The sequence below is a fragment of the Triticum dicoccoides genome, chromosome 3B (genome assembly GCF_002162155.2).
Source record: "Triticum dicoccoides isolate Atlit2015 ecotype Zavitan chromosome 3B, WEW_v2.0, whole genome shotgun sequence".
In the NCBI taxonomy this organism is placed as follows: domain Eukaryota; kingdom Viridiplantae; phylum Streptophyta; class Magnoliopsida; order Poales; family Poaceae; genus Triticum; species Triticum dicoccoides.
The window spans coordinates 393,328,189-393,334,814 of record NC_041385.1 but is presented as its reverse complement, the minus strand read 5'-3'; the positions used below and the strand labels follow the sequence as shown (position 1 = coordinate 393,334,814).

Here is a 6,626-nt window from a genome sequence, read left to right as displayed (position 1 = left end):
TTTAGTAAATGCTTAGTTGAACTAATTGAATTAATATAACTAGTTTATTTTTAGTAATGTTTAGTTGAACTAGTTGAATTAATATAACTAGTTATTTTTAGTAAATGCTTAGTTGAACTAATTGAATTAATATAACTAGTTTATTTTTAGTAAATGCTTAGTTGAACTAATTGAATTAATATAACTAGTTTATTTTTAGTAATTTTTAGTTGAACTAGTTGAATTAATATAACTACTTTATTTTTAGTAAATGCTTAGTTGAATTAATAGAAGTAGTTGAATTAATTGAATTAGTAAGTGTTTAATGTTTCGCCTAATATGAACATAGGAAATATCGTCTGACGATGGATTTTTTATTATTATGTGCGAATACTGTGAAGACCAGCGCGGCCAGTGTGACAGAAATTTTCTTGTTGATGATAGGCGATTCAGCATCAAGCTGGATAAGATCTTCGAATTCGATACAGTAAGTCAACACGACAAGTCTGTTTTCGTAATTAAGCATGACTTATATATGCTTCATTTGTCTGACTTATAATTTTTAATTTTTACTATTCTACTAGCGCATCCCCTGCCATGCAAGAATTTTTTTCTTGGATAAGATATGTTTCAATGATATGGAAACTATGGAGGTAAAGAGAGTTTACCTGAAAACTGAGCATGGTTATACTTTCAACGTCAAAGTATACAATGCACACACGGACACCTATTTTGAATGCAAAACTTGGCAAGCACTATGCAAGACTTATGCATTTGAGCCTGGTATGGTTATCACCTTTGATATTCATCCGGAAGATGATATTGAAGGTAATAAAGACATATGGGTCGATGTGCAGACGCCTCTAGTTCTACCATTATGTGAGTTCTTCTCAACTATATTTTTGTCTTTGATATTGCTTATTCAAAAATAATTGACAACTAATTTCTATTGACAGCTCATCTCCATTCAACCAAACATGTCCGGCGCTTGGTAGACAGGACCTACTACTATCCCGGAGCTGAACTAAACTGTGAGGGGATAAGTCATTATGTTTCATGGCTTGAGGATCTTCATACTGTCAAGACAAATTTTCTTCCTGCACTTAGAAATGTTAGTACTCAAAATATGCGACCAATAGTGATGGTATTGAACTACGGTCACATCTATTTAGGAATGATGGTAAGATTTTTACTATTTGTCCTCAGTGCATATTTTGCATACATAATCTTTTTGCTAAACTTTCATTGCTAAGTATATTAATTAAGTACTATACGATGTTCTTCAACAGGGACTCCCGATGACAGTTGTGCCTCAGGGGATCGAGACTAAAGGTCGCATGTCAATTGTTAGCTTACGACCAAGATATCCTGCATTGCACATGAATGCATTCAGGATTTCTAGAAGCAATGAATGCTTAATAGTGAAAGATTGGAGGAAAATTATTAATGATCGCAGAGAAGTACTAGGGGGAAGCAATGAGAAGCGCAGCCCACGATTAGGAGACAGGTTCATCTGCATGCTCCAGTATGATCAATCAGGAGAGCTATACATGTTATATGCTATTTTACCAGAGAGAGAGTAGCTAGCAGGAGTGATATAGCTAGTTCATGCTGCTCTTAGTACTTGTCCTTTTATGTCCGTGTTCTTTGTTCTGAACTTAAGTGATTTGCTTTTGTGTTGTTATATATGAACACTTATAATATCATGACAATCATGTTGAACTCGATGATATTTTTGCTTTTGGTACAAGCGAATGTTTCTTCTTTAAGCTAGTAGTGCTGGTGGTGATTAGATAGCGGTAATGCATGACTATGATGATTAATATGATGATGATGATGAGTTATTATATATCATTTAATGAAAGAAACCGCAGATTAGTTTCAGCTGGATGGATCCTAGCTACCTAAGTGATCAAGTATATGCCATCTGTATGTATTATACTTGATCAAGTATAATATGGATATGGCATATACTTGATCACTTAGCTAGTAGCTAGATCCAATGCATCCAGTCGAAACTAATCCGCGGTACCTTCACCTATTGATTTAACAACTCATTATAATGTAAAACAATCACAAAATTAAATTGAAAACACAAAATTAAAGAAAAATTAAAAAAACACCCAAACATTTAGTACCGGTTGATGTTACCAACTGATACTAATGCCCTACACGCACCCGGGCCTGGCTCGTGCCACGTGGTGGCACTTTAGCGCCGGTTCAGGACGAACCGGTACTAAACGGGGGGACCTTTAGTCCCCACTCTTTAGTGCCGGTTGGCGAACCGGCACTAAAGGCCGTCACAAACCGGCACTAAAGGCCGGTTCTGTACTAGTGTTATGATGATATGATTTTTACATCAGGATATGAATTTACCCCAATTATCTCTTTAGGCTTCCTCCCGTGCCTCGGTCATAGGACCACGTCCCAGGGTCAGCATCAAAGAGAGGCTCACATTCCCTGTAGCCGTGATGGATGGCCCAGTGTACCAGCTTCTCAAGAACCCCAAGACTGCAGGGAGCAGCGGCTAAAACGCCGTGCACTACCCTGAGTGATGGAAGATGTCGCTCCTCTGCGCTTCGTACCAAAGAAATATCAGCATTTGGTGAAGCGCATGAAGGTTCCGCCTAGTGAAGAATTCAACATTCTCACTATAGGTGTGTTTGAGGATGATAGCGAGTTTCTTCACTTCCCCGAAGAAGATGCGCCAGAAGTGGATCATGTCCACCTTAGATCAAGTCACCAGTTAGCTGACCCACATCCTCCACCTAGAAAGGAGCCTAGGAACAAAGATGTAACCGAGAATGAGACAAACGACCCGCCTTCTAAGGTGTCGGTCAAGTATGATGTAATCTCTCATTTGAAGAAAATACCAGCTATGCTTTCTGTGTATGATGCTTTGTCTCTTTCCTCAGATTTATGTAAGGCACTAGTTACAACATTGTCATTTCCTGAAGATTATAGAGTGGAAGTCTCACAGACTGAAGCTGATTAAAGGATGTGTTAAATATTACATTCAGGGATGAGGACATGTTGTTAGGAGCGAAGAAGCATAACATGCCTCTTCTTATGTTTGGTGAGATTGATGACTTGCCAACAAATCGCATAATGATAGATGGTGGATCCGCCATAAATTTGCTGCCTCAGCGTACATTGAAAAGGATTGGATATTCCCCTAAGGATTTGAGTCAGTCAAATGTGGTCATTCACGGCTTTAACCAGTCAGGTCAAGAGGCCATGGGTACCATTTCCCTGGTACTAAAAATGGAAGCGTTATGTACATACGTGAGATTCCATGTGATTGATGCAGCCACATCTTACAATGCACTGTTGGGCCGACCATGGCTGCATGAAAATCAGGTTGTGCCATCTACACTCCATCAGTGTGTCAAGTACAAAGAGAAATCTGGAGAAACAGTAAGAATATTTGTAGATAAGAGACCATTCACCGTAGCTGAATCTTTCTACGCCGAAGAAAAATTCTACTTTGAGCCTGTTGAAAAAGTACACAAGCCAAGGCCTGTAATAGTATCTGAGTCAAATATGGTAAAGAAAAATACTGCAGAATCCTCATCTGGCCGAAAGATTTATCAGTATATACCAAGTGACCAAAGGAAAGAGGGTGACCCAATATTCCGTGTCATCGATAAATCATCTGTTAAAAAAGGTACCAAAATGCCTATGCTCTTACCTCCTTTGGTTCAGCATAAAATTGAGCAGGATAAAGAGGAGCCACATGAGTGTGAAAATAAAAATAAAAATGTGGTTCATATCACCTTGGAAAATAAAGATGATGAGTCATTGCCTATTTCTCTGTACGATAACCAAGTTTTGTATATGATGCAGAAAATGGGATATGATACTCTCACTGCCCCGTCGTTGTGCGATGGCCGGGGGCAGCGAGCGCCATTTGAAAAGGCATTGTCCCGAGAACAACTCGAAGCTCTACATGAGGGCCAGCCTTTGAAAGAAAAAAGACATGGGCTAGGCTATGAGGTTTGTATGACCTCGACTGAATTTGTAGACCCAACTGAGGCATCCCCACAATTGGAGGATGGTAATCAGCCAACTATTGATGACTTGGAAGAAAAAAAATATTGGGACAGCCGAGGATCCTCGACTGATTTTTATTGGCGCACGTAAGAAAAGAAAGAGGAATATCGTAAGTTCCTTTATGCAAACAAAGATGTCTTCGCTTGGAATTACGAGGAAATGCCAGGCTTAGATCCAGAGGTAGCGGTGCACCGACTTGCCGTGCAAGATGATGCACCCCCAGTAAAACAAGCACAAAGGAGATTTCGACCCGAGCTACTCCCCAAGATAGAAGCCGAGGCCGAGAAACTCATAGCTGCTGGATTCATTAGGGAAGTTAAATATCCTAAGTGGCTTTCCAATATTGTTCCAGTTAAAAAGAAAAATGGTCAAATCCGTGTGTGTGTAGACTTTAGGGACTTAAATAAAGCATGCCCTAAAGATGATTTTCCTATACCTATATCTGAAATACTTGTTGATGCTACCATGAATCATGAAATATTTTCCTTTATGGATGGATATTCTGGATATAATCAAATAAAAATGGCGCCAGAAGATGAAGAGCTAACGGCTTTCAGGACGCCCAAAGGTATATTCTGTTATAAGGTTATGCCGTTTGGACTAAAAAACGCCGGGGCAACATATCAAAGAGCCATGACCATAGTTTTAGATGGATTATTGTATGTAATTGTTGAATGTTATATTGATGACATAGTAGTAAAATAAAACGTGAGGAGGACCATATGAAACATCTTGCAATGGTTTTCGAGCGTCTGAGGGAACATAACTTGAAAATGAATCCCATGAAATGTGCGTTCGGAGTTTCCTCCAGAAAATTTCTTGGTTTTGTGGTCACAAAAAATGGCCTCCAAATTGACCCAGATAAAGTAAAAGCGATCGTTAAAATGCCACCACCCACAAATCTACATGAACTAAAGAGTTTACAAGGTCACCTAGCATATATTCGGAGGTTTATCTCAAATTTATCAGGAAGATGTAAACCTTTCTCACGTCTCATGAAAAAGGGTGTCTCATTCGAGTGGGATCAAGCATGCCAAAATGCATTCTTGGACATTAAAAAATACCTTATACACCCACCTATCCTGGGTGCACCAGTTAAGGAACGTCCTCTGATCCTATATACGACAGTCATGCCTATGTCATTGGGAGCTCTTTTAGCACAGAATAATGAGTCCGGAAAGGAAATGTCCCTATATTACCTTAGTCGCACCCTTGTGGGGGCTGAGTGCAACTATCCAGACATGAAAAAGATATGTCTTGCATTGGTGTTTGCAGCACAAAAATTACGCCATTACATGTTAGAGCATACTGTACACCTCGTATCGAGACCCTCTCAGGTACATCTTAAATAAAATGGCGCTTTCAGGTAGACTGGCTAAGTGGGCAATATTTTTGTCACAATTTGATATAAAATTTGTGCCGTAGAAAGCCATGAAGGGGCAAGCGCTAGCTAAGTTCCTAGCCACCCATCCAATACCCGACGATTTCCCAATAGATGATGATTTGCCGGATGAAGAGGTATTCACTACATCAATTGTTAGTTCATGTTGGCAAATGTACTTCGATGGCGCATGTCGACGATCAGGGCAGGTGCGGGCGTTATATTTGTTACGCCAAATGAAGGAATAATCCCGTACTCCTTTACCCTAACTTCAGCAGTTTCAAATAATTTGGCGAAATATGAGGCTTTGATAATTGGGCTTGAGTTAGCTCCGAATATGGGGTTAGATTCACTCACTGTTTATGGTGACTCTCAGTTAGTGATCAACCAACTACTGGGAATTTACATGGTAAAGAAAGAAGAATTAATGCCTTACTTCCAACGAGCCAAAGTGCTCATGTCCATGTTTGCTGATCTAAATATTCAGCATGTTATAAGGAGTCAAAATGAAAGGGCCGACGCCTTAGCAGGTTTAGCCGCTAGTATGTCATTAACTTCACATCAAATGATGGACGTTCGTGTTGAAGAACGTAGGATACTACCTATACTTGCTGAGAAGGAGGAGACAACGACGTCGTTTGCAATGACTGCAGATGTTTACGAGATTGAAGTTGGAGACTGGCGAAGCCCTTTCCTGGAATACTTGCTCCATGGATATTTACCTCTGGACTCCGCAGAAAGGTCTAGAGTTCGAAAAAGGTCAGTTCACTATACATGTATAAACGATACCCTATATAGACGTTCCTTCGATGGCATCCTCCTCCGCTGTCTAGCAGGGAATGAAATTTTGGAAGCCTTAAATGAAGTGCACGCTGGGGTGTGTGGGGCGCATCAATCTGGCCCTAAGTTATATTATCAATTGCGACATCTTGGTTACTATTGGCCTACCATGTTTGACGACGCCATAAAATTTGCAAAAAGGTGTCACGAGTGCCAGGTACATGGTAATTTCATACATCAACCCCATGAGTCGTTGCATCCCACAAATATTGCATGGCCGTTTGAAATGTGGGGAATGGATATAGTAGGGCCTATTAACCCGCCATCATCAAAGGGTCATAAATTTATCCTGGCTGCCACGATTACTTCTCTAAATGGGCTGAGCTTATACCATTAAAAGAGGATAAGGGAGAGCACGTGGAGCACTTCATAA

At 40.0% G+C, this 6,626-nt stretch overlaps 1 pseudogene; it reads left to right on the top strand.

The window, feature by feature from the left end:
* The first annotated feature begins 2,533 nt into the window (after positions 1 to 2,533).
* LOC119279552 overlaps positions 2,534 to 6,626 on the top strand; it is a 5,203-nt pseudogene continuing 1,110 nt past the window's right edge.